Source organism: Chiloscyllium punctatum, chromosome 14 (genome assembly GCF_047496795.1).
Source record: "Chiloscyllium punctatum isolate Juve2018m chromosome 14, sChiPun1.3, whole genome shotgun sequence".
Classification (NCBI taxonomy): Eukaryota; Metazoa; Chordata; class Chondrichthyes; order Orectolobiformes; family Hemiscylliidae; genus Chiloscyllium; species Chiloscyllium punctatum.
The window spans coordinates 81053289-81080033 of NC_092752.1; the positions used below are offsets into that span (position 1 = coordinate 81053289).

General features: G+C 44.8%; 1 long non-coding RNA gene across 2 annotated transcripts; it reads left to right on the forward strand.

Annotated features, from left to right (window-relative positions):
* Nucleotides 1-263: 263 nt before the first annotated feature.
* On the forward strand, nucleotides 264-26659 carry LOC140485499 (uncharacterized). 2 transcript variants are annotated; one of them, XR_011962363.1, is made up of 3 exons: nucleotides 264-367; nucleotides 7449-7542; nucleotides 26635-26659. It is a non-coding gene; the product is annotated as an uncharacterized lncRNA (long non-coding RNA). The 2 variants fall into 2 exon arrangements; XR_011962362.1 differs by lacking the exon at nucleotides 26635-26659 and adding an exon at nucleotides 11786-11833.
* Nucleotides 26660-26745: the final 86 nt, after the last annotated feature.

Below are 26745 nucleotides of genomic sequence, written 5' to 3' on the forward strand. Positions count from 1 at the left end.
TATGTACGTTATCAGATTTACATTTCAACTACAGGATTTCTTAAAATCTCACATTGATTTATGAGAGAGGTTTAATGCTCCACTATGTAGTGAGAATGATCAATCCTGCAAAATTGTTTGCTCTCTGACCAATCTTGAAGCGTTCACTCCCCGAGAATACTTTGGCCCCGCTCCTCACTCACTCTGGTTGGAGGACCGGCCGCTACTCGATCCTCCTGTTCCGCCCCTTCCTCCCAATTGCAGAGTTGATTCAGGCGAGACTTCGCAGGCAAGGGACAAAGGAAGTTCGAGTCGATGTTTTGTGACGCGGTGAAAATATCCTGAATCTTGGACCAAGAGGCTTGGGTTCAATTCACAGCTTGTGCAGGTGTGTGTAACAACAACTTTTAGCAGGTTATTTAGGAAAAACAAGGGAAGTCAGGAACAGAGAGAAAACAATAGAAAATGCATGCAACGTGGTGGGGCTCTCAATGCTCAGATGATTTGACTCTTTACGAAGCGTTTCAGGGTCCCAGTACAGACTGTTGCACTCCTCTTAGTGCACAGCCAGATACCACGATTGTGGGGGCAAAATGTTGTGGTGGGATATAGAGGTGCTTTTCTGGAAGGCGCTCGGTTTTTGTGGTGAAAAAAGTTGAGAAGGAGTGGGGTTTTGTATGGAGCTACCTGTCCCCCTCCTGTTGCAGCATCTTATTATTGCCCTGACTCTACCTAGGACATGGAGAAAGTGAGGACTGCAGATGCTGGAGATCAGAGCTGAAAAATGAGTTGCTGGAAAAGCTCAGCAGGTCAGGCAGCATTCGCTACCTCGTACATGTTTGGTTGAGATCAGTGACACTTCGTAAGCTCACAATACAAGATCCATCACTCTGTTTAAGACAGTAAAAATCTCTTGTAGCACAATAGCCAGAGAACAACACAGCGCAGAACAGGCCCTTCAGTCCTTGATGTTGCGCCAACCTATGAACTATTCTCAGCTCATCCCCCTACACTATCCTGAAACCACCCATGTGCATGTCTAAAGGACTGTTTAAATCTCATTAACGTGGCTGAGTTAACTACATTAGTAGGTAGTGGATTCCACGCCCTAACCAGTCTCTGAGTAAAGAACCTGCCTCTGACATCTGTCTTAAATCTATCACCCCTCAATTTGTAGTTATGCCCCCTCATACACACTGATGTCATCATCCTAGGAAAAAGACTTTCACTGTCTACCCTATTTAAGCCTCTGATCATCTTTTATGTCTCTATCAAATCCTCTCTTAGCCGCCTTCTTGCCAATGAGAACACGTTCAAATTGCTCAATCTTTCCTCATAAGACCTTCCCTCCAGACCACACAATATCCTGGTAAATCTCCTCTGCACCTCTTCCAATGCTTCCACATCCTTCCCGAAATATGGGCACCAGAACTGCACATAATATTCCAAATATGGCCGCACCAGTTTTTTGTATAGTTGCAGCATGATATTGTGGTTCCAGAACTCAATCCATCTACGAATGAAACCTAACACACTGTATGACACCTTAACAGTACTGTACACCTGGGTGGCAACTTTCAGGCATCTATGTACGTGGACTCCAACATCCCTCTGCACATCTACATTACCAAGAATGTTTCCATTGACCCAGTACTCTGCCTTCCTGTTATTCTTCACAAAGTGCATCGCCTAACATTTAGCTGCATTGAACTCCATTTGCCACCCTTCAGCCCAATTCTGCAGTTTATCCAAGTCCACCTGCAACCTGTAATATTCTTCCACACTGTCCACTACTCCACTGACTTTCGTGTCATCTGCAAATTTACCAATCCATCCTCCTATGCCTGCATCTAAGACTTTTATAACAAATTACAAACAGCAGTGGTCCCAAAACAGACCCTTGTGGCACACCACTAATAACTGCACTGGAGGCTGATTATTTTCCATCATCCACCACTTGCTGCCTTCTTTCAGAAAGCCAGTTTCTAATCCAAACTGCTAAATCACACTCAATTCCATGTCGCTGCATTTTATCTAAGAGCCTACCATTTGGAACCTTATCAAAGGCATTCCTGAAGTCCATGTATACCACGTCAACTGCCCTACCCTCATCTATATGCTTGGTCACCATCTCGAAAATACTCAATGAAGTTTGTGAGACACGACCTGCCCTTGACGAAACCATATTGATGATCTGAAATCATATTGTTTGCCAGATGATTACAAATAGTGTCTCTTATAATCCTTTCCAAAACCTTTCCTACAACAGAAGTAAGGCTCACTGGTATATAATTACCTGGGTCATCTCTACTGCCCCTCTTGATCAAGGGCATAACATTTGCAATCATCCAGTCCCCTGGTACTGAACTTGTAGGCAATGACGACTCAATATCAAAGCCGAAGTATTTGCTATCTTCTCCCTAGCTTCCCAGAAAATCCACGGATAAATCCCATCCAGCCCAGGGGAATTGTCTACTTTCAATCCTTCTAAAATTGATAACACCTGTTCGTAACTAACCTCGATCCTTTCTCGTCTAACATCTTCTACCTCATTATTGTCTGCAATATTCTCATTTTCCTGAGTGAAAACCAATGAGAAATATTCGTTTAGCACCTCTCCAATTTCCACAGTGTCCACACTCAACTTCCCACTTCTGTCTTTGATTGGCCCGATTCCTACCCTATCGTTTATTCCTCACATACCTATAGAAAGCTTTAGGGTTCTCCTTTATTCTACTCGCTAAAGACTGCTTGTGTCCTCTCTTTGCTCTTCTTAACTCTCTTTAAATCCTTCCTAGCTGATCTGTAAGTCTCCATCGCCTCATCTGTACCATTTGCCTCATCAACACATAAGCCTCCTACTTCTTCTTAAGAAGAGATGCAATTTCTGTGCTAAACCACAGTTCCCTTACCTTATCACTTCCTCCTGCCTGACAGGGACATACCTATCAAGGACATGCAATATCTGTTCCTTAAACCAGCTCCACATTTCCATTGTCTGCATCCACTGCATTTCACTGCCCCATTCTATGCATCCTAATTCTTACAGAATCGCATTATAATTGCCACTGCCCCATTGATCAGTCTTCACCTGTGGCATGTATCTATCCCTTTTCATTGCTAAACTAAACATAACTGAATTATGATCACTCTCTCCAAAGTGCACACCTACACCTAAATCAAACACCTAGTCCGGTTCATGACCAAGCACCAGATCCAATGTGGCCTCCCCTCTTGTCGGCCCTTCGACATACTGTGTCAGGAAACCCTCCTGTACACATTGGACAAAAACTGATCCATCCGATATACTAGAGTTATAGCATTTTCAGTCAATGTTTGGGAAGTTAAAGTCCCCCATAATGACCACAATGTTACTTTCACTCCTACCCAGAGTAATTTTGCTAATCCTCTCTTCCCCCTCCCTGGAACTCTGCAGCAGCCTACAAAAAAATCCAAGCAATGTGACCTCCCCTCTCCTGTTTCTAACCTCAGCCCACACTACTTCAGTACAGAAGTCCTCATCAAAAGTTCCCTCAGCCACCGTTATACTATTCTTGACTAATATGACATCCATGGGCCCATTGCGGTGCTTCAAACGCCATGAAGCAGCCATACTGTCTATGACAGACAGACTCAGTCCAGAACCTCCTCTGTCCTTAAGACCTTATGCACTGCCTGTGCTCCTCGTTTTCCGCTTTGCACGTTCCCTTTCCAACCCACCCCACCTGCATCTCTCCACAATTGGAGCTGCCAAGGACAGAAGTCTGTGGAATACCCTCCCTAACCTTCTCTATCCTCCGTTAATTGTATTTTAAAATCATTCTCTTTATTCAATGTTTTGATCATCCATGAAGCACCTTAGGAGATTTGCTATTGTGAAAGATTCCATACAATGCAAGTAGTTGTTTTTATTGCCATACATTAGGAGAAACAGGAATGATGCTTTCAAAATGTTAACAAGAAAGTCACTGATAGGCGCAGTGTGTAGGCCAAATAATAACGTCACGTTGGGATGGGCAATACACAAAGAAATAACTAAAGCCTGTAAAAATGGCATGTCTATTACCATGGGTGATTTGAATCTACATGTAGATTGGTCAAACCAGCTCAGTCAGGGTAGCCGTGAGGAGTTCATTAAGTGTATCCATGATAGTTTTTTTGAACAGTATGAAACGGAACTGACAAGGAGCAAGCTATCCAAGATCTGGCCCCTGTGCAATGAGACAGGAATAATTAATGACCTCAGAGTTAGGGATCCTCTTGGAAGAAGTGATCACTGTAAGGTTGAAGTTAGAACACATATGGAGAGTGTAAAGATAAAATCTAATACCTTGGTCCTGTGCTTGAACATGGGGAACTAAAATAGAATGAGGGAGAACCTGGATAAAGTAGACTGGAAACAAAGATTTTATGGTGGGACAGTTGATGAGCAGTGAAAGATTTTCAAAGACATTTTAGGAAGTGTTCAGCAAAGGCATATTCCAGTGAAAAGGAAGGACTGTAAGAAAAGGCGGTGGACAAAAGATAGGGAATTCTACACCAGTTTGTTTATTCTCTGTAGTTGGAAAGATGCTTTGGTCTATTATCAAGGAAGAAATAGCAGGGAATCTCGATAGAAATTGTCCCATTGTGCAGACAGAGCATGGATTCATGAAGGGCAGGTCATGCTTGACAAATCGTTTGGAATTCTAAGAAGACATTTGGAATTCTAAGAAGACCAACGTGGACAATGGGGACCCAGAGAATGCGGCATGTCTGGATTTCCAAAAGGCCTTCAACAAGGTGCCACGCAAGTGGCTGTTGCATTATATAAGGGTGCATGGGATAGAGTATTAGCATGGATAGAAGATTGGTTGACTAACAGGAAGCAAAGAGTGGGGATAAATAAGCCTTAATCTGGCTGGCAATCAGTAACTAGTAGCGTGCCTCTAGGATCAGTGTTGGGACTGCAATTATTTAGAATTGATACAGATGATGTGGAGTTGGGGACCACATGTAGGGTGTCAAAGTTTGCATATGAGACTAAGATGAGTAGCAGAACAAAGTGTGTGGAGGACTGGGAAACTTTGCAGAGGAACAGAGATACATTGAGTGAGTGGGCAATGGTTTGGCAAGTGGAATATTATGTTCATAAATGTAAAGTCATACTCTTTGGTTGGAGTAATATTAGTAAAAAGATTATTACTTGAATTTTAAAAAAATGCATTATTTGCTATGCAGAGGCACCTGAACATCCTTCTGTAGGAGGGTTGGTCACCAGGTACAACAATCAATTCAGAAGTCAAATGGAATATTGTCCTTCATTGCTGAAGAGATTGTGTTTAAAAGCAGAGGTGGGCTATAGTGGGTGCTGGTGATCCCACACCTGGAGTACTGCATGTAGTTTTTTATCTCCTTTCTTGCTCAAGGGTGTACTGGCACTAGAGGGGGTGCAGAGGAGGTTAACTATGTTGACTCCGGAGGTGAGGGGTTTGGTTTAACAGAGACTGAGTAGATTGGGATTATATTCATTGGAATTCAGAAGAATGGAAAGATATAAAATAATGAATGGAATGGATAAAAAAGAAGTAGAGAGGATGTTTCCACTGGCTAGAAACGAAGCTAGGACAAGAGGGCATCGCCTCAAGATTAGAGGCAGCAAATTTAGGACTGAATTGAGAAGGAACTTCTTGACCTCTATGGAATGCATTGCCCAGGGAAATAGTTGATGCTAGTTCAGTAAACGTTTTTAAAGCTAAGTTAGTTTTTTTTAAAAAAGAAATAATTAATTAAGGAATACGGTAAGAACGTGGGTAAATGGTTCTGCGTCCACAAAATGATCAGCCATGATCTTATTGAATGGTAGAGCAGGCTCGAAGGGCAGGACGGCCTTCTCATTTTCCAAGATCTTTTGTTCTTATATTTTGCATGCCTCCATCACTCGTGACTTGGAGGGGCTGGTGTTGGATTAGGATGGACAAAATTAAAATTCACAGAACACCAGGTTATAGTCCAACAGGTTTATTTGGAAGCCCTACTTTGCTGGTCCTTCATCAGGTGGGTGTGTGATTTTTAACTTTGTCCCTCACTCTTGTGACTGAGAAACAGCAACAAAAGCCACGAAGCAGTGCGCAAGCTCCAGCCAACAGTTGGTATTGTGGACAATGAAGAAGGTTATCTCAGAATACAATGGGATATTGATCAGATGGGCCAATGGGCTGAGGACAGGCAGATAGGATTTAATTTAGATAGATTAGGTAGGGATATCTGGTTGTCATAGACAGGTTGGACAGAAGAAGTGATTGATGTCAGCGGCGGACCAATGGAAAGGCAGGGGCGGAGCTGGAGGACCTGGCGGGGCAGTTGGTCCTCCGGCCAATCAGTGAATGAGGGCGGGACTAGACTTTCTTGGGGCGCGGATGTTCGGAGTGTGCGCGCGGAGATCTGTCGGTAAGGAAAGAAATAAACAGCAGGAAGCGGGAGGGAAATGGTGTTGGTATGGTCTGAGAGGTTTTGCAATCATTTAGTACACATCGGAAAATACAAATCTGAAACTTTTGCAGCAAACGGGAAAATGCCTCGTTGAGTAATCGGCCCGAGTGAGCGCCGCCATCTTTATTCGGGGCAATGATTCACTGGACACGTGGGCGGCCGCCAGCTTTGTAGGGGGCAAAGTTCAGAGGGATGTATGTGCAGCCTTCCCTGGTAAAAAGAGTCATAGTGCAGGATTTACACAGAGCACATTCAAACCCAGAGAAATGGACTTTTTTCTGGATTTGTTTCGTCATTCATTTAAATGATTTGGATGTGAATAGAGGCCGTATAGTTAGTAAGTTTGCAGGTGACGACAAAATTGGAGGTATTGTGGACAATGAAGGAGGTTATCTCAGAGGACAGTGGGATATTGATCAGATGGGCCAATGGGCTGAGGAGTGGCAAATAGGATTTAATTTAGATAGATTAAGCTAGGATATCTGGTTGGCATAGGTTGGACCGAAGAAGCCTGTTTCTGTGCTAGACATCTTTGACTGTGGGATCATAAAAGTGAGTTCTGCTCTGGTTCACCTCTGGGTTCTCTGATGTCCACTTGTTCATTATCTAGCTTCCTCAGTCTCTCATGGGTGTATTTTTGCTCTGTATAGTATTTTACTATTACTTTCACAGCTGTTTTGTAAATGATTTGAAAAATATAGAGCTGGAAAAACACAGCAGGCCAGGCAGCACCCGAGGAGCAGGAGAATGAATGTTTTGGGCATAAACCCTTCTTCAGGAATGTAAATGAATTGTCCACTGCTGCCCGGCTCGTGACCATAAGCTGTTCCATTATCAGGTTATTTTTTCCACAATATCTTTGACAGTCAAAAATTCTTTTGTCCAATAAGCGAGTGCGTTTTCCTTCCATTTCTGACAGTCAAATTGTGCATCATTTTCATTCCCTGTAATTCATATTGCACTCCCTGAAACATCAACTGTGTATTTCTCCGTCCAAGAAACCAGTGATCAATGCCAAAGCCTTGTTGCCTGTGGAGAGGGTGATGTTTGACTTCCTTGTACTGCTGCAGTTTGTATGGTGAAGGTGGTTGGGTAAGTGACATTACAGATTATTCACTCAGCGATATTGAAGAGTAGAAGATATCTGTGCAAATCATCATGGTTTTAATTTCACAAAAATATTATTGAGAACTTTTGACATAAGGCTACAGATGGAGAATATTGTGTCCAGTGACCACAACCATTGCCAAATAAGCAGTTTTTCAAGAATGCCTTAAAGGAAGAAAGTAGATCTTAGTGGGGATTCCAGACCATGTTCCCTTGCAGTCTATAGAAACAGTCACACAGGTGAACTCAAAATTAAACACATGATTGAGAGTCTGAACTAAAATGAGTTATTGAGATATGAAAGGGTGTGTGGTGCTGGGAGATAGGAATAATTACAGCCAGGAATTAATTCAAAGGTGCGAAAGTAAATTGTTGTCGCTTATAAATGGGAGTCTTTTGATTGATCGGCAAGTTTTGGTACAAGTGAGCACTTCGGCAGTAGAGTTTTTAATATTCTTGAGATTATCGGGAAGGTGAATGTGGGATGCTGGTTTAGATAATGAAATCTAGAGTTAACAAAAGGAATGAATGAGAGTTTCAGCAAATGAGCTGAGACGGTGGCGAGGTCAGGTGATATCACTGATGTCGAAATAGTGGACTTGGAGGGGGTCTGGCCTGTCATCCTCACCTCATTCAGCTGTTTGTCCGTTTGTGAATCAAGTCTGTAACATGCTCAGGAACTGAGTGGCCCTGGCAGAACCCAAACTGGGCATCGCTGAGCAGGTTATTGCTGAGCAGTTGCTTGACAGCACTGTTGATGACACCTTCCATCACTTCACTGCTGAGCGAGTGTGGACTGATGGAGGGGAATTGGCTGAGTTGGATCTGCCCTGTGTTTTTGTGTTGGAACATCCCTGAGCAATGTTCCACAAAGTCAGTAGGTGCCAGTGCTGGAGCAGTACTTGCCTTGGTGGGCAGCAGGTGCAGGAGCACAGCCAACAGTATTATTGCCAGAATATTGGCAGGGTCCATTACCTTTACACTACTTCTCCATTTCTTGATCTGATTTGAAATGAGTTTTAAACCATTTCGATCCATATCTGTGATGTCAGGGACCAATGGAGAAGGCTCATCCACTTGGCACTGCTGGCTGAAAATCGCTGCTAATGCTGTCCTCTTATCTGTGGAATGGATGTGTGAGACCCCTCCATCAGGAAGGGTGGGGATATCTGTGATGCTTCCTCCAGTGAGTTGTTTAATTGTCCATCACTCTTCTTGACTTGGTGTGGCAGAACTGCAGAGCTCAGATCTAATCTATTGGCTATGGGATCACTTAGTTCTATTTGGTGTTGCTTGTACTGTTTGGCATGCAGGTTTGGTATCTGCACCAGGTTGGCACCTCATTTTTAGGTAGGCCTGGTACTGGTCCTGGCATGCCCTCCTGCATTCACCATTGAACCAGCGTTGATTCCCCTGGCTTGATGTTAATGGTTGAGTGGGGGATATCAGGCGATGAGATTTCAGACTGGGCTGGAGTACAGTTATGCTGCTGTTGTTGGCCCACAGTGAGACAGAAGTTGCAGGGTCAAGAGGGCTGATTGTGTGGTTGTATTTTCCAGTGCATTGGTAGATGTAATGTGGTCCATCCAATTTCATTCCTTTGTTGAGACTGTGCAGTGATTAATACAATGAGTGATTTGATGGCCTTCTGTCGGGTTTCTTTCCCTCAAGGGCATTGTCAATGGCAGAAAAACATCCCCAATGGTTCCATGGCAAACAGTAGATTCTTCATTCCAGTTATTTTTTTCTTGACTTCAGAGCCACCCTCTACCGATTTGGGATTCAAACCTGAACTTCAGTTGTATATTTTAATATTCTTGATAAATGATAAATATGACAGGTTTGTTCACTTATTTTTAGAATCACTATCACAGGTTTTGTTTATTGTTTTGGAGATAAAAACACTGTCCATTATCCTGTCTCCTACATCCTCCCCTCCAACAACAAGAGTGAGGAGCACATGGAGTTTCTCTGTCCATAAAATTGAGACAATCCAATCAGCTGCCTCTGCTTCTTTCCTCCCTCTCCACTAGCCCACCGAGCCAAACTGCCTCACAAGGGTGCTCCTCATTTTAGTCCTTAACTTGCATTTCCTAGAGTCTCTTGTCAAACCTTATCTGAGGTCATCTTGACCATTTACCCTAGTGTAGCTAAATGATGGACATTCCAAGTCTCTGTCTCATCCTCCCGCTTGTCACCGCTCTCTCCCCCCCCCACCCCCCCACCCATCCACCCCCATTGCAATTCACAGATATTGTTCCATGATCTGTCTGTCTGTTTTTTCTGGTTATGTCCTTCTTTCCCATTCGGCTAAAACCTAATATTTGACCTCACCATCATTGGAAAATCCTGCTCCATCTCCACTCTCCCTTTCCTTTCTGAGTTCATTGTATTTGGTGTCCCTCCAGGATCTATCCTTGGCCCGTCCTGTTTCTCACCTACATACTGCCAGGAGGTATCATCGCCCAAAAGCACCGTGTTAGGTTTCACATGTACACTGGCAATGCCCAGCTCTCCCTCCCCATCATCCCTCTCCATTACTCCACTATTACTCAGTTATCAAATTGCTCACCACGCTTCAATTAGCTGCAATTCACTCCAATGAAACACTGTAATTGTTAAACCCATTGCCTTCAGTTGCTATTCCAAATTCATTTCCCTTACTGCTGTGTCCCTCCCTCTCACTGGGAAGTGTCTGAGGCAGAACTACATTCTTCACAATCTTGCTTTCATATCTGACCCCAAGGTGACCTTCTGATCAGACATTTACACAATCACAAATACCAGGAATTCCAATCTCTAAAACGTTGCTTGTCTCCTTCTCGCGCCAGCTCCATTGCTACTGAAACCCTAACCTGTGTCGGTGTTGCCTTTAACTTGACAAATCTGAAACAGAATCCTTGATTCCGCGACTGATCCAGAATCTGGTTCAAGATTCACCCGTAATGGGACACATCGTCTCCGTATTTACCCTGTCAAACCTTGACAGAATCCTGTATGTTTCAAAGAGATCACCTCTCATTCTTCCAAAGTCCAGTGAGTAGATTCCCAATTTATTCAGCCTTTGCTTACCGGATAATCCCTTCAAAACGGGGATCATCCCAATGGATCTTCTCTGAAATGCTCGATTTGGATAACTAAAGTGACCAAATCTGTTCACGTTACTCCAGATGTGGTCTCACTTGCCATTTGTTTAGTTTCCCTAAGGTATATACTCCAAACTTTTATATTGCAAACTCTTTGAAATAAGGGACAGCATTCCATTCCCTTTCCTGATTCTATGTTGTAACTGTGTGCTAGCTTTGTGTGTTTCCTGCTCATTTTCCCCCAGTCCCTTTGTGGTGCACCTTTCTATAGTTTATCCCAAGTTATACTCCATTTGCCAACTTGTTGCCCACGTTTCCTGTGAATATCTCTCTGTAAACTGTTTATAATCCTTTTGGAACTTTCCTGTTATGCCTTTTCTAGGAGATTTAGATTAGATTAGATTAGATTATTTACAGTGTGGAAACAGGCCCTTCGGCCCAACAAGTCCACACCGCTCCGCCGAAGCGCACCCCAGCCATACCCCTACATCTACCCCTTACCTAACACTACGGGTAATTTCGCATGGCCAATTCACCTGACCTGCACATCTTTGGACTGTGGGAGGAAACTGGAGCACCCGGAGGAAACCCACGCAGACACGGGGAGAACATGCAAACTCCACACAGTTAGTCGCCTGAGTCGGGAATTGAACCCGGATCTCTGGCGCTGTGAGGCAGCAGTGCTAACCACTGTGCCACCGTGCCATCCACTCATTATTCGAACCATGTACTGGGAGCACTGGGCAGTGGGAAGCAGTTGCTATCTTTCAGGGATACTCTGTTTCATGACTGGGAGGAGCTTGCTGCCCATTGGTCAGAATGGAGACATCTTGCCCATCAAGGTGCATGAGCCTTTCACACCCCATGTCTTATTGTGGAGGCACAGCGGCATCACGAAAGGAAAGAAAAGGAAGCAAATCCTGCTCTCCATATCTCACTGAATCTTGGGATATTCTGTCCCATGTTCAGTCACATGAAGTCCCAATGTGGAAACTCACAGAAACCCACATAGATTTGCCCTTGAAGTGCCTGCTAACCTCCACCAGGGGTAATGTGTACAGTCGTCCTGGGCCAGGAGGAGGGGATTGTATGATTTTCAAACTTGAACTGACAGTGACGGATTTTATAAACTTGTATTACAGGCAGATATTCAGATGGTAATCTCAGTCATTGTAACGCCAAACTCTGACAGAATTACTCCATTCGTCAGGACATGGATATTCATATTGTGTGAGAGTATTGTGTTCCAGATCAATACCATTTGCTGAATAAAAGTTCTCCTTTGAATCAAACCATCCTTTCAATAGATCTTCCCAAATCTTCAACCTGTGTTCTGTAATCCTTGTATATAGAGCTGATGGGTCTAAGGTTTATTATTACAACGTGTAACTTTTGTAAACCGCTTTGTCACAGCTTCCCAAATTTCCTTTGCTACAAGGAGAACAATCTCAGTTTTTCCAAACCGCTGATTCCCCAATGTCTGTTTGCTCTCTATAAGGTACACATCAGGGTTGTGTTGGAACATTCTCCACTTGCCTGCATCAATGCACCCCCCCCCGCCCCCCCCCCAACAATATTAAAGAAAGTGAACATCCTCCAGGATAAAGCACTGTACCTGAGTAGTTTCCCATCCACCACCTTCAGCATTCCCTCGAGGCACAGTGGCATCACTGTGTAAAAGATCAAGTCAGCATTGTCCTACCTGACCATAGGACTGCTCTCTCATTAGAGAGAGATGTCTGGTAGTGGTTAACATGAATATTACCACAGCGCAGGCAAGGGGAGAGGTTGAAAAGGAGAGTCCATTAAGTGTGGATGATTATTCTTGATGTGTATTAGCAACACACATGTCACGTGAACAATTAATGTTAAAAATGCCCCACAAATTCTGCAACTAAAATCCCCCATTCCGTGAACCATCCTGGTAAATCTCCTGTGCCCCTCTCAGGGACCCTGCCATCCTTCACAATGTGTGGGCGATCTGTGGTTCGCACAGACCCAGCTCCTCTGAACCCTGTGGGTGATAGCATAGAGCAACAGTTGCATTAAACTCACTGTCTGGAAGAGAGCGAGAGACAGAAATCCGGATGGCATTTAAAATCTATTTAGGAACACACTTGCAAGGCCAAGGCTGACAGTATGGGCTCTGTGCTGGAAAATGGGATTAAAATAATTAGCTGGGAGATTTCTTTCCAGCGTAAACCCAATGGACCACAAAACCGTTTTCCGTCATGTAGACCACAAACGCGTAATATAGGAATATGACAAGCCACAATAGAAACCAGGTCAGAGAAGGTGATATGAGAGTAGATGATACGTGATTGATTAATGTTTTTTGGAGGAAAATGTGACAGAGGTTAAGCGGGACATTGTGGAGCTCTGGGTGCAGGAATCTGAAATAAAAATGGGTTATCTTGAAGGCTGGAATTAAAGAAAGGCACATCACAGAGATTTGAGAGGATGGACAAGATTAAAGATAGAGAGGATGTTGAGACTGGAGGAGATTAGAGGTTGGAGGATGTTGCAGAGATTTTGAGATGTCTTTGATGCAGAGATAGTGATAGTTCTGAGGCTAGAGAGGAATTATAGAGATAAGGATGGTTGTTAGCTTTCCCAACAATACCTCTTTACTGATAATGATTGTTTCTCTGTCCTCATCTGCCATTGCCTCCATTGGCCTGCGACAATGAGAGTACGCAGATAGTATGTTCCCGTTAAGGCCAAGGCTGGGAGGCGTCGAGATTGCTGCATGACCTGCGAAATTGAGGCTCTGGTCAAGAAAATGAAGGAAGGATATGGCAGGTACAGACCACTGTGTTTGAGTGAGTCCCTGGGGGACTATAAGGGCAGAAGGAGTATACTCGCGGAAAACCAGGAGGCAAAAAAAGGACATGAGATAGCTTTGGGAAATAGGTTTAAGGAGAATCCAAAGAGATTCTACAAATACACTAAAGACAAAAGAATAACTAGGCAGAGAATAGCGACCCTCAAAGATCAACAAGACTGTCTAGGGAACAGCAGGAGGTGGGAGAGATTCTGTAAGTATTTCATGTCAGTTTTTACTGAAAGGGGATATGGAAGTTAGAGAAGTTGGAGAAATAAATAGTGATAACTTGGCAAGTGTACATATTACAGAGGAGGTGGTACTGGATGTCTTAAAATGCATAAAGGTGGATAAATCCCTGAATCTGATCAGGTGTATCCCAGAACTTTGTGGGTAAATAGGGAAGCTTTTGCTGGGCCCCTCGCTGCGATATTTGTATCATCAATTGCCACAGGTGAAGTGCTGGAAGATGGGTGCCATTATTTGAGAAAGGTGGTAAGGAAAAGCCAGGGAACTGTAGACCGGTGAGCCTGAAGTCAGTGGCAGAGAAGTTGTTGGAAGGGATTCTCCGGGACAGGATTTACATGTCATTGGAAAGGCAAGAAATTATTAGGGAGAGTCAGTATAGCTTTGTGCATTGAAATCATTAACCTGGACTGGAGAAAGACACAAGGTTTCACATAACACACTGGTTAGCAGGTTCAATACCATAGAATTCTGGCAGAACTAGCTGTTTGGATACGGAATTGGCTGGAAGGTCAAAGAGTCATAGAGGGACAGCACAGAAACAGAGACCCGTCGGTCCAACCAGTACATGCTGATCAGATATCCCAATGCAATCTAGTCCCACCTGTCAGCACCCGGCCCATATCCTTCCTATTCATAGACACATGGAGATGCCTTTTAAATGTTGCAATCTTAATGGCCTCCACCACTTCCTCTGGCAGCTCATTCCATAAACGTACCACCCTCTGTGTGAAAACATTGTCTCTCAAGTCTCTTTAAAGTCTTTCCCCTCATACCATAAACCTATATCCTCTCGTGCTGGGATCCCCCACGCCAGGGAAAAGACGTTGTCTATTTATCCTATCCATGCACCTCATGTTTTTATATACATAGATAAGATCACCTCTCAGCCTCCGACGCTGCAGGGAAAACTGCCCAGTCTATTCAACCTCTATACAACCCCCAGCCTAGCTCAAATCCTCCAACCCTGGCAACGTTCTTGTAAATCTTTTCTGAACCCTTTCAAGTTTCACAACATCCTTCCAATAGGAGGGAGACCAGATTTGTACGCAACGTTCCAAAAGTGGCCTAACCAATGTCCTGTACAGCTGTAACATGATCTCATAACTCCTGTACTCAATACATTGTCCGATAAAGGCAAGCATACCAAATGCTGCCTTCACTATCCTATCTACCTGCACTCCAAGGTCTCTTTGTTCATAACCTTCCTCAGGACCTTACCATTAAGTGTATAAATCCTGCTAAGATTTGTTTTCCCAAAATACCACTCCTCAGCCATTCACCCATCTGACCGAGATCCCATTGTACTCTGAGGTAATCTTTTTCACTGTCCATTACACCTCCAGTTTTGGTGTCATCTCACTAACTATACCTCCTATGTTCACATCTAAGTCATTGATATAAATGACGAAAGGTGATCCTTGTAACACTCCACTAGTCACAGGCCTCCAGTCTGAAAAGCGACCCTCCATCACCACCCTCTGTTTTCTGCCTTTGAGCCAGTTCTGTATCCAAATGGTTAGATCTCCCTGTATGCCATGAGCTCTAACCTTGCTGAGCAGTCAGTGTCATAGTGGAGGGTGCTTTTTGGACTAGAAGCCTGTGATGAGCAATATGTTGTCAGGCTGGGTGCTGGGTCCACTGCTTTTTGCCATTGATATAAATGATTTCTATGTGAATATAGGAGCTATGGTTAGTAGGTTTACAATAGACACCAAAATTGGAGGTGCAATGGATAACAAAATGATGTACCTCAAAGTACAATGAGACTCCGATCAAATGGGCTGAGGAGTGGCAGATGAAGTTGAATTTAGATATATGTGAGTTTCTGCATTTTGGAAAAGCAAATCAGGGCAGGACGTCTCCACTTAATGGGAGTGTTGCTGAACAAAGAGATCTTGGAGTGCAGGTTCATAATTCCTTGAAAGTGGAATCATAGATAGAAAGGGTAGTGAAGAAAGTGTTTGGTGTACTTGCCTTTATTGGTCAGTGCATTGAGTACAGGTGTTGTGACGTCATTTTGCGGCTGTACAGGACATTCATTCAGCCACGTCTGGAATTCTGCTTTCAGTCCTGGTCTCCCTGCTATTGGAATGATATTGTGAAAATTGAAAGGATTCAGAAAAGAGGCAAAGATGTTGCCAGGGTTGAGGGATTGAGCTACAGGGAGAGGCTGAATAGACTGAGGCTGTTTTCACTGGAGAATCGGATGCTGAGAGGTGACCATAGAGGTTGATAAAATCGTTAGGGGCATGGATAGGGTAAACAGCCAGGGTCTTATTCCTGTTTAGGTGAGTCCAAAACAAGAAAGCACAGGCATGCGGGAAAAGATTGAAAAGGGATATTAGGGGCAAAGTTTCAAGCTGAACGTAGTATGTGTATGGAATGAGCTGCCAGAGAAAGTGTGGAGGCTGGTACAGTTACAACATTTAAAAGGCATCTCACTGGATATGTGATTGGGAAAGGTTTAGAAGGCTATGGGCCAAGGGCTGGATTATGGGACGAGATTAATTTAGGATATCTGGTCGGCATGGACAAGTTGAACTGAAGGGTCTGTTTCTGTGCTGTACATCTCTATGGCACTAATAAATTAAAATTAAGATAGGTTTCTCTTTTATGGAGACTTAGCAGAAGGTCAGATAATTCTCCTTGGAGCTGAGAAGGTTAAGCAGTGATTTCGACCAGGAGTTGATTTGTTTCCAGAGTATTTCATTTACAGAGAGACAGAGTGAGAAATTTTTAACATCACAATTTTTAGTAACTATTTTCAGGTAACTGGCAAATAATGCAAAGAAAAATGTGAAGATTATTTTACTCAGTAAGTTCTGAGCATCTGGAACACTTTGACCGACAGCTGGATGCAGATTCAGTAGTTATTGTCAAAACAAATTTGAAATTTAACATTTTTAAGGAAGGATTTGGAGGGCTATGTCCAAATGGGAGGTGAGTTGGGACTGACTGGCACCATCTCCAGAGGGAGAGAGTACAGCCCCAATGGGCTGAATAGCCTCCAGTCCCTGTGCTCTGTCATACTGACCCATTCACTGTGAATGATGAAGCTCATCACAGGGCAGAGCCGTAGAGATGTACAGCATGAAAATAAACCCTTTGGTTAAACTGGTCCACGCTGACCAGACATCCCAACCTAATCTAGACCCATTTGCCAACACTTGGCCCATATCACTCTACACCCTTCCTATTGATATACCCATCCAGATGGGATAATTGTATATATTGGTATATAATGGTATAATGGTATAATTGTACCAACATCCTCCACTTCCCGACAGAAGATTCCATACACGCACCAGTGTCAGTGGGGAAAAAAATTGCTCCTCAGATCCATTTTAAATTCTTCCCCTCTCATTCTGGACTCCCCGACCCCAGGGAAATGACCTTGTCTATTTATCCTACCCAGGCCCCTCATGGTTTTATAAACCTCTATGAGGTCATCCCTCAGCCTCTGATGCACCTGGGAGGATCCCACCACTCAGGTCACAATGGGCCCTGGCTGATTGACACAGCTTCAGACCAATAGGAGAGTTAGCATGATCCTCCAGCCAATGGGAGTGAATGAGGGGTGGGTCCAGCAGGCCAACACATGACCATCAGCTTTGCAGGCGCAGTGTCACTGTGAGGGGGGACTGAATGTGAAGGAGTGGGAGAGAGAGCAAATACTGGGAGAGAGATGGAGTTAGTGTGGACTGGGAAGGTTGATAAACACTGTTTCAGTCTGCTGGACCTGAATTAGATACTCCGGGTAAATTAGAACCAAAAGAACTTCGGATGCTGTAAATCTCACACAACAACCAGAAGGTGCTGGAAAAGCTCAGCAGATCAGGCAGCATCTGTGAAAAGAAATCAGTTCGTATTTTCGATCCAGTGACGCTTCCTCAGGAACTGATGTTACTGAGAAAAAAAAGTCTGTTTTAATGCAGAAGGTAGGGGTTAAGGAGTAAATGATAGGTGGGGATAGAGTCCAAAGAGAGAGATAAGAGCAGTTGGACACAGGAGTGGATAATGATCTGACGGGGGGGAGGGTGAAGAGCTGTTTATGGGGACTGTTAGTGGCTAACCATAGGTAATGTGTAATGGTAGACTACGGAATAACAAGGCCTGGTATGTGGGGTAGGGGGCAAAGACACTAGGACGTGGGAGAGTTCAGGACCTAAAATTATTGAATTTGATGTTGAAGCCAGAGGGTTGCAGGGTCCCCGAGTGGGAGATGAGGTGTTGTTCTTCCAGTTTGTGTTAAAGTGTGGCGCTGGAAAAGCACAGCAGGTCAGGCAGCATCCAAGGAGCAGGAGAATTGATGTATTGGGCATGTCAGCACTTCATCAGAAATGTGGGTGGTAGAATACGGCTGAGAGATAAATAGGGAGGGGTGTTTGGGGTTGGGGGAAGGGAGCTAGGGAGGCAATAGGTGGTTGTAGATGGAATGTCGTGGTGAGAGGGTGGAATGGATAATTGGAAAGGAAGATGGGCAGGTGGGACTGTTCAAGAGGCCAGTGCCGAGTTGGAGGGTTGAATCTGAGATAGGTTGGGGGAGGGGAGATGAGGAAACCTTGATGCTGTGTGGTTGAAAGTTCCCAAGGTGGAAGGTGAGGTGTTCTTCCTCCAGGTGTCGGGTGGCTCGGATTTGGGATGGGGTTCTTGCATGTCCTTGGCAGCGTGGTGGCGGAGGGGGTGGGGGGTAGCTGAAGTGGTCGGCCACAGGGCGGTGGGGTTGGTTGGTGCATGTGTCCCAGAAATGTTCCCTGAAATATTCCACAATTTGGCGTCCTGAGAGCAAGGGACACAATAGGTGAGGTGTTTGGGTGGGCAGGGAAATCTCTGCTGGATGTAGGAGGATCCAATGGTGCCTTGGATGGAGGTGAGGGGAAGGTGTGGGCACAGGTTTTCCACCTCTTGCAGTGGCAAGCGAAGGTGCTTGGAGTGGAGGGTGGGTTGGTGGGGACCGTGGATCTAACGTGGAAGTCACAGAAGGTATGGTCTCTGTGGAATGCTGAAAGGGGTGGGGAGGGAAATATATCTCAGGTGGTTGGATCTGATGGTGGAAAGAGCAGAGGATGATGGGTTGTATCTGGGTGGAAGGTGAGGATGGTGGGATTCCATCTTTGTTGCATTTGGAGGGATGGGGTTCAAAGGCAGTGGTGTGGGAAGTGGAGGAGATACACTGGAGGGCATTGTTGACCACATGTGAGGGGAAATTGCAGTCTTTGAAATAGGAAGCCATTTGGGTATGTTCTGAAGTGTTCTTCCAGCTTGCATCAAGCTTCACTGGAACACTGCAGTAAGCGTGAGACAGAGATGTTGGACAGGGAACAGTCTTGTGTGTTAAAGAGCAGGCAACTGGAAGCTCAGGGTCTTTTTTGCAGGCACAATGTAGATCATCAGCCACCATTTCCACCACCGCCACTGAGATTCTAGAAGGTTCCTGTCTCCTCCATTAACAGCTTTCCACCTTCCCACTCCTTTATCTTTCCAAATGTTCCTGTGTCCCTTTGGGCTCTGTCCCCACCTATTATTTACTCTTTAACCCCTATCTCCTGTAGTCCAAAGATCTGTAGGTTCGGTGAATTGGCCCAGCTAAGGTTCCCGTAGTGTTCAGGGATGTGCATTAGTTCGGGGGAAATGGAGAGTAATAGAATAGGAGAATGGGTCTGGGTGGGATAAACTTCGGAGGGTGGGTGTGGAATTGTTGGGCCAAAGGGCCTGTTTCGTGAAGGGATTCTAATTTTCCCAGCTGTCATCGGTTCTGAGGAAGGGTCACTGGACCCGCGATAACCCATGGTGTGTGCAGGAGGCGGAAAGGGGAGAGTGGCAGCAGAAACCAGATGAAATGTATCAGTGTAGACTGGGAGGGTTTAGTTACACTCTGGGCAGGTAGTTAGTCTGAATTAGAAACTCTTGGTCCCATGTTTGCAGCAAAGGGGAAGATGGATTGGGCTTCAGGCAGTGAGAGGTCCTGGGTTATGGCCACCATCTTTATTTGGGGCAAGGTACAGCAAGGAGCATGAACGTGTCCTCTTCCTGGGTGGGGGCGGGGTGATTTGAAGAGGAGCATTTACACATCAAACACATACCGAGAGAAGTGTTTACCTTCACTATTCATCTTGCACTGACTGTGAGCTTTGTTTTGTGAATTCATTTTATAGGATATTAATTGAGAATAATTGAGACAGGGATCTCAATAAACAAGTTTCTACAGTCAGCGGAGTCATCAGGATCTGAATATCATTGGCATTTAACTGTGGAACAAGAAAGGTTTGTCTGTTCCGTCTGTGGGAAAATATCTTCAATATTTTTGTCTAGCCAAAAGCAGAAAGATGTTCAAGTCCACGGTTGGATCACCTTTGGGGTATGTGTTCAAATCTTGGCCCTGTAGCTGTGGAAGGAGGTATTGGCCTGAGAGGGAGCACAGATTTATCCAAATTACACCTCGTCTTTTTGCAGGAACTGTCAGATTTAGTCTCAATCATCCACTTTATAATGTTAATCTGTAAACTCCCTACTTCCAATTCTCTGCAAATTTTTCGTGGACTCAAATTCCAGCACCATTTCAGGTGGAACGTTCCAGATTCTGACAACTGTCTGTTCATTCAGAAACTGTTGAAGTCCATTTTGACTCTGGGGTTACAAAGGGCTGAATTGAAAGATGCAATGCTGGTCCTGAGCTCCCATTGAGGTGCATTGGAACAGTACAGTGTAGGTGTGAGCAGACAATGAAAATGACAGGGCTGCACTGTGAGGGCTGCTTGGCTCAATGAGAGTGTTTTGGAGTTGGGTGTAAATAGTGAGGTGAGACAGGGAGAAGGTGAAGCTGAAACTCCGTTTTAGTTCAGGCCTTTCAGAAATTCACAGTCCCAATGGGAATAGCCAATTTGTCAGTGATACCTGTGGAGTATTGAAGTTTTTAAAGTATGACATATCAGCTTAAGTAAAGATCTTTTTTGTTATTGTAATGGACATGTTTGAAGTGAAGGAAGGTTACTCACTCATTTAAATTCTCTTAATGGGAGTGACTAGATGAATGTAGAGAGACGTTGTGACAGGAGCCCTCAGACCCGTGGTGTGCTCCTCTTGCACAATGTGGGAAATAAGGGCCGCTTCCAGTGTCCCTGACGGCTATTTGTGCAGCAAGGGTTCCCATCTGCAGCTACTGGGAAACTGCTTTTCAGAGCTGGAGCTGGGAGTGGACTCACTGTGGAGTATCTGCAATACTGAGAATGTTATGGACAGCACGTTTAGTGAGTTAGTCACACTGCAGGTGAGGGTTACACAGGCAGAAAGGGAATGGGTGAACATCAGATCTAGTAAAAGGCTCAGGAAGTGAGTACAGGAGTCCCCCATTGTTATCCCCTTTTCATACAGATACTGTCTACCACTTGGGATTCTGTAAGGGCGGGAATGGGTGGGGTGGCTTCTCGGGAAATCAGCCTCAGCCATGTTCATGACACCACAGAGAGCTCTGCTGATCAGAACAAGAGGAATGAGAGTGGCAGGGCTATAGTGACAGGGGATTCAATAATCAGGGGTACAGCCTGGCACTTCTGTGCCCACAGACATGAATCCAGGATGGTATGTAATCTCCCTGGTGCCAAGATCCATGATATCATGGAGTGGCTGCAGGACATTCTGGAGCTGGAGGGTAAACAGGCCGTGGTCGTGCAACACACAGATACCAAGGACATCGCTAAACAGAGGGATGAGGGCGTGAAAGCTGGACACAGGGAGAGCTGAGAGGCATTAAAATGTAGCTCCTGAAATGTAATAATGTCAGACTTCCTCCCAGTGCCATGTGCTCATGAGAGCAGGAATGAGAAGGTAGATCAGCTGGATGTGTGGCTGGGGAAATGGTGTACCAGAGAAGGGTTTTGATTCTTCAGGCACTGGGACTGTTTCTGGGTTAGGTGGGACCTATACCAGCCTGACCGGTTACCCCGGGCAGAGCTGAGACAAATCTGGTGGGGGCTTTTGCCAGTTCTGTTGGTGAGTTTGTAACTAGTCTGGCAGGGGGATGGGAACGAAGGTGTAGGCTTATATGGGTCAGATTCAGGACAGAGAATGGGAGGTAGAATATTAGTGGTGTAGTTAGCGGCTCAGAAAGCCAAAGGTAAGGAGGATTAAACGAAGATTGAGTCCCTGTTCAGCCATCAGTCCTGACATCCCAGGAATGTGAGTCAACAAAATCTGGAGCTGTTTACATGTCTATGACTCTGTGCTTCAGGAAAATGGTGGAAACCTGCAATAAAAACAAAAAGCGCTGGAGATCCTCAGCGGGTCGGGCAGCATCTGAAATGGTGACAGATGCAGGAAACATTGCAGCCTTAAAGAAGTGTTTAGATGATCACACCAGGCACTACAATATCGGTTCCACGCTGAGTACCAGAACGTGGGACTAGAATAAATAGGTGCTTGATGACCAGCATGAATACGATGGGGCTGGAAAGGTGAAGTTTCGGGTCAGGGCTATTTATCAAGACTGACAAAGGGTCCTGACCCAAAACGTCAACCTTCCTGCTCCTCTGATGCTGCCTGACCTGCTGCACCTCCCCAGGTCCACATTGTACAGACTCTGACTTCCGGCATCTGCAGTCCTTAACGATCTTCACATCCCAGGACTCATCTGGTGATCCTCCTTTACACTCTCTCAATAACCAGGAGAGCCTTCCTTGGAAAAGGGGAACAAAGGTGTAAACAGTACTCCAGGTGTGGTCTCACCAAGGCCCTTCCAGAAATGATCCCTATCCCCATCTTATCCATAATGGTCATCAAGCACACATGCCTGGTGTGATCATCTAAACACTTCTTCAACGCTGCAATGTTTCCTGCATCTGTCACCATTTCAGATACTGCCAGACCTGCTGAGGATCTCCAGCACTTTCTGTTTTCTCTGTTATAGCATATTGAGAAATTCAAATTGAACTTCATGTTACTGGATCCGTGCTGATCTGAATATCATTGACCTTTTCATCTGGATGGAAAGGTGGTGCATTCTGTCCGTGGACGAATATTTCAAATGTCCGAGTGACTGGAAAAAAGTACTGAGACAGTGAAGTCCATGTTAGTGTGGGGACTGTGGAGAGAGATTTCATTGGTTTTTAAAAGTCTAAACAATCATGGCACATTTCCCAGGAACAGTCAAGCCACAGATTGATTTTGTATGAGGACAATTAACCATGAAACCAGAAAGACAAAAGGATTCCTGCATCATGGAAAAAGTTATGATAATGGGATTGTTGTAATGGAGTGAATTATCGATCATTGATTGTAATCCATTGGTGTTTTCACATCGGTTCCAGCGCCGTGGGGAAACACTGGAAATTTGATGAGTGCAGTGTAGGTTTCAGTTATTCAACAGGAAAGGTGAAGAAGAAATTTACAAGGATGATGCCAGGTCTCAGGGGTCTGAGGTACAGGGAGAGGTTGGACAAGTGAGGACGATTTTGTTTAGAGCAGAGGAAACTGCGGGGGAATATTTTGTAGAAGTGTATAAGACCATGAGAGGCATGGGTAAGGTGAATGCACTCGGTCTTTTTCGCAGGGACTCAAGGATTGGAAGGCATCAGGTTAAAGTTAGAGGAGAAAGAATAGATGGGAACCTGAGGGGCAACTGTTCTCCACAAATGTGGTATGTATATGGAATGAGCTGCCAGTGGAAGTGGTTGAGGTGGGTATATTAACAACAAGTAAAAGACATTTGGACAAATACATGGATAGGAAAGTTTCAGAAGCAGATGGGCCAAGTGCAGGAAAATGGGGTTAGTGTGGATGGACATTCTGATTGGCTTGGGCCAGTTTGGGCCAAAGGGCCTGTCTCTGCTGCAGGACGCGATAACTCTAAGTGCATTTGCTATTTCTCCCCCTAACTCTGTTGGTATCCTGGGATGTATTCCATCGGGGCAAGGAGACTTGTTTACCTTTAGCTCCATTAGCTTGCCCAGCTCTAACATTTCGTGATAATGTTTGTTTCTTGGTCCTCACCTTCCTCCATCTCCTTATCAATTACTGGCATGTTCTTCGTGTCTGGATTAGTGGTGCTGGAAGAGCACAGCAGTTCAGGCAGCATCCAAGTAGCTTCAAAATCGACGTTTCGGGCAAAAGCCCTTCATCAGGATGTTCTTTGTGTCCTCCACTGTGAAGACTGCTGTTTACTCATATTCCTGAACTCTGCTGGATAGGAATAACTAGGCACAGAACTCTGAGAGGTCTTCTTTGAGTCTTTATTGATGAGACACGGCAGCTCCCTGGATGGTGTACATGCAAAACGCCTTCAGACAGCATCAGGTAACTCCCCGCCTGTCCGATGTATGGCTCCCCTTCTTATACCTTTTGTGGTTTGTGACTTTGAATACAGACTGTCTCGCAATATTATCTCCATGGCAACGGCAGTTCAAAAGTCTAGTTCAGTTCAGCACTTTGTGGTTAAACCACACACCCCTCCCCCCGCCCACCCCCGTGGCTCCCTCAAGTACCTGACAGGCACTTCAGTTTCAGTGGGGCTGTCTGTCAGGATTCTGATGTGCAGGAGCCGGGGTTGGGGTGGGGTGGACAAAGTTAAAAACCACACATCACCAGGTTATAATCCAACAGGATTATTTGGAAGTACAAGCTTTTGGAGTGTGCTGTGATTTTTAACTTGATCAGGATTATCTCTATGGTAACAGTTAGGTGCTTCAACAATTACAGAGGCCATATGTTCCCCACACAATAGGTTTCCCTCTAGCAGTGTAAACTGCTATTCTGTCCCTGGGGATAGTTACTCATCACTTTTTATCCCCAATTCCATCATGCTTTCTGTTGATCTTTGAAGTTTTTCCAATCTCCGAATTTCTCCTTGGTCTTTGCCAATTTGTATGCCTTCTACTTCAATTTGATAGACTCCCTTATTTCCTTAGACATGGCAGATTACTCCTTTTCCTACAGTCCTTCCTTTTCCCTGATATATACTTTTGCTGAGAAATTTGAAAAGTTACTTTGATATTCCTCCACTGTCTGTCAACTGTCCCACAGTAAAGTCTTTACTTGCAATCTGCATTAGCCAACTCCTGCCTCATCCTATTGTAGTCTCCTTTGTTTAAGCACAGTATCTTGGGATTGGATTTAATCTTCCTGCTTTCCATCTGTGCTCTAAATTCAACCAGACTTATGACGAGTCTTTTTATCAGATTACGAGGGGAGGCAATGTTTCCTGGGTGTTTTGGATTTCATTGTCAGTGACCTTGGCTTTGTAATAAAGTACAGGATAGATATTCACAACAGAGTATTCTGGACGGTGTGAATGTACTACAGTCTAAAACCATAAATCACTGTCACCCCTCAGTTTAAAATTGCAAAATCATTATCTCCTACACCCTTCCTCACTACCTAAGTTTGGAACGCTAATCCACCTGACTATCCTGCTGTTTCTGCAAATCTCCTTTGGTGAAGTTGGTGATTTTTGGATTCATCTTTCTGGTTATTACTGTAAGAAGATAAGCCCTGGGCACAGGAGAGGCAATGCAGCCCTTCGAACCAGCTCCACCATTTAATACGGTGATGATTGAGCTCACCTCAGTCTCAGCTGGATTTTCCCACCTGCTCTCTCTCACCCTTCAACTCATTGCAAATTAAAAATCTGTATCTCTTCATTAAATTTGCTCATGTCTTGGCATCCACCGCATTTTGAAATTCCACAGATTCACAACACATTGAGATAGGTACATTCTTCATGAGAATAGAATAGAGTCCCTATCGTGCAGAAACAGGGTATTCATCCATCGATTCCACACCAACTCTATGATGAGCATCCCATTCAGACCCACCCATTCCCTGTAACCCTCCATTTCCCATGGCTAATTGCCTAACCAGCACATGCATGGACCCTGTGAGCAATTTGCCATGACCAATTCACCCAACCTGCACGTCTTTGGACTGTGGGAGGAAACTGGAGCACCGAACAAAACCATGCAGACATGGGGAGAATGTGTAAATTCCACATAGTTGTCGAATGTTGGAATCAAACCCGGGTCCCTGACACTGTGAGGCAGCAGTGCTAGCCACTGAGCCACCTCTGCTTAAAATCTGCTGCCCATTATTAACCTCCCCACCCCGCAATTGGCCGACTGTATATTCCTTACGTCAGAAGTCCGGGTGTCTAAGCGGATGTCTCAGTAAATCCCAGTGACAGCCCACATGTCCTGTGTATCTGAATAGATATCCTATACACAACACCCTCCAGCCCACACTTTCTTTCACTTTCCAGGGACAGGTCTCCAGAGGCTTCATGGGGACTACAACTCCCACAGTCCCTGAGGCAGGGACCACACGTGTGTGGGGAAACACACCACTGAACATGTACAGAATGTGGGCGGGTTTTGGAGCATGTTTTTTAGGGTAACTAGCGGAAAGCATTTCACACTGTGATTGGCAGGAGAAGGGACGCATCTGCCTATAGTATTGATCAGTTGGGGGGGCGGGGGGGGGGTCGAAGTGTCACTACGCCTAGATGGGACCAAGTTCCATTTGCAACTTGTCATAACACTGGGAATTGACCAATGGGAAACAAGGAAGAATCTGACCCATTCTCCCAGACTGAAGGTTCCTGTTCTGTCCAGGATCTGCCACCTCCCTTTCTGTTTCCTTTTGTTTCATTCTGCTGTTACATTATTGACTTGCAGCAACTGAAGGGAAAGGAAGTGAACCCAGAAAAGGTGCAGAGTCTAACCAGGCACGGGAAGTGGTGGAATAGACCTGTTTATCAGTAATGCTATGAGAATGGGGAGGGTGTACATTAGGGAGTAGCAGAGTCAGAATGGTTGGAGAGAGTAAGTGGGCTGGAGGGTTACAGCTTTGGAGGAAGAAAGGGGAACAGGGTATTCCAGAGAAACTAGAATTGTCTGTTCTGAATTTCTAATCTGTACATATTCCTTTATACAGGGTGCTAGATGGTGAAGATTTGCAGACTGAACTCTCAAAATCACATGCAGATAGTGATTAAGTTAAACAACATTTGATGAACCAAAGATGGAGAATCACTCGGCTAAAATC